The sequence below is a fragment of the Mustela putorius genome, unplaced genomic scaffold (assembly GCF_011764305.1).
Source record: "Mustela putorius furo isolate JIRA1106 unplaced genomic scaffold, ASM1176430v1.1 tig00537295_pilon_pilon_pilon, whole genome shotgun sequence".
NCBI classification, from domain to species: Eukaryota; Metazoa; Chordata; class Mammalia; order Carnivora; family Mustelidae; genus Mustela; species Mustela putorius.
This window is the reverse complement of record NW_025422433.1, coordinates 1,586,088-1,588,595: the sequence shown is the minus strand read 5'-3', so window position 1 is coordinate 1,588,595 and position 2,508 is coordinate 1,586,088.

The window sequence follows — 2,508 nt, the reverse complement described above, 5'->3', positions numbered from 1 at the left end:
GTTGAGAAAGCTACAGACACAAACCTTGCTACTTTTTTAGGAATTGGGACATCAGCCCAAATTCCGATTACAATTCCATCCTAACTAAAGCTCCCAAACACGTATTTCCTCTATCCTGTCAATTCTGCACACATTTCTTGTCTCTTTATAGGAGGTGTAAAAACTGCCTGTCTTGGTCATTTCTTTGGGTCTCAATTTCATCATTGAGCCTCCATGTTCAATTAATAAACATTCAAATTTTTTCTCCTGTTACTCTACTCTTACGATTTAATCCCAAAACAAGTGGAAGAACCCTGGGAGGAAGAAAGAACTGCCTCCCTCCCCAGAGCAAGTGTTCAGTCCCTAGACCATCTCAGGAACCCCATCCTCTGACCCTCTGAGCAGCACTTGTTTCTGCACTGACACAGAGCAAACCACATTCCCATGCACAGTGGTTACCAGAGTCTGCAAGACCAGGTCTGAAATACACTACAATACCGCAGCCAGGAAAGAACTTCTCACCTGTATTACTAGACAAGCATCTGAAAATAAGCCACCTGCGAAGGAAAGGGCTCACAGGGACCTATAACCTGTTCCTCTCTCCTCACTGAGCCTGGACAGAGCAGAACTCTGGCAAATAGTAACTGAAATGCACAGACTCTGAGTGATATGAAGGTCTGACAGGGGTGGCTGTGTTGTGATTTTTGACCTAGTAGTGATTGCATTACGCAGAGGGTCTGTTTAGAACCTCCACTCTACACACTGCAGATATGCTACCAAATGACAGTCCTAACCAGGACAGGGTGGTGAAGGTAGGTACACATAATGTGTGAATCCCCCCAGGCCTTCTCTGTCCTGACTTGTACCACACTAGTTCTGTCTCACAATTGAGAAGAAAGAGGTTTCCGTCGCAGTGAAGGAGTCTTCCAGGCTGTGTCTGATGGCTCTGGGGCCTCCTGCACGCAATCCTGCTACTTGGTATCCTTCGCTACCTGATAATGAATCACCAGCTGTTAAAAATTCTGTTTCATGTGAGTCTGACAGACATTCTGGGCTTCTGCCATCACTATCTGAGCCAATGGTGTGTGCCCTGTGTTACTCAGGAAGCAGAAGAGCTGGAAGAATCCATGATTTGCTCGAGAGCATCAGCTCCTGACCTCCAGGGGCTAAACACAGATGGAATAATTTAGCCACGCCTTGGTACAAGTGCACAGCCATGCGACACTTATGGGTGACCGCACAGATGGAAGCGGTGCAAATAATATTGGTGACAATTTACACAACTCTGGAGTCTGTTACAGACAAGGCATGGACACCATGGGGAGCAGATTCCTAACATTAGAAAAATGTCACAGAACAATCCTGAACTTCTGTTTAGTCTCTTAACTGACTTCTTTTTTTTTTTTTCATAGATCCCAGAGGTCTCTGTTCTCTATAACTTATTTCCATGAGTTGTAAACATCCAAATGCCACTCACACATTCACTTAAAGGAAATAAATATTTTGCCCCAGGTTCTGTGTGTCCTTAAGAGCAGAGAAGGAGTTGTTCACCCACTACAATAGGCTCTGTAACGTCATGAGACCTTGAGGATTCTGCACCAAAGACAGTTCACTTGAGGGATTTTAAGGTGACCATTTGGGTATAATTGTCAGGATGTGGCTGACATAATGGAAAGCAGGAAGTTTGTCACCCACGGGATAAAAGGTGGACAGAACTGTTTTCCTACTGGCATACATGAAGTATCACTATGGAGTCAAGATACATCCTAGGTGTTGATTTCAAGTAAGAATACTGTGATGCTCTTAGTGATACAGAGAGAACCTGACCATGTGCATAACCTCCCCTGGCTGTCATTTCTGGCCTCCACATGCTGTCTCTGCAGCAAGATCACTTGGCACAAGCATGGCCAGCTCAGGGTTCAAGGCCCTGGGGAGGCCTGTTAGCTGTCAGGAGAGGGATCAGATTTGTTATGTGCATGTGTCCACCCCAAGACACAAACACATCTACATGCACTCAGCTGTGTGCAGAATTTGGAACTGTGTGACACTTACTTCATAATGAGATGGCTATCTATAAAGCTTAGACACACAGAGATCTTTAATAGCTCATGTATATTTTATTTCTTCTTTAAGTTTTCTCCTGGTGAAAATGAGTAGGCTCCACAGAACATGGGATTTCCTGGGAAACAGAGGTCATTTCTCTTACTTTCATCTGTCCCTGCATTCAAAATTGCCTGGGGCCTTGGACAGATGTGAGATACAAAGCATAGATCAGTTGATGCCTGGATCAAAAAATTTACAAAATGGTACGAAGAGAAGATCTAAATATTTCCCCCTTTGAAATTTTGCTGCAACATTGTAGATAGAACATATAGAATATTTACTAGGAACTGAATTATGTACTTTCAGATACAATAATGTCCTAAAAGTCATTTTGAATGCAGGAGGTGGCTCCCAGGCCGCATAGCCAGCTTTCAGACCTCACACAGGCGCTCCTCTGCCTGCAGCACAACGTGACACGTAAGCACT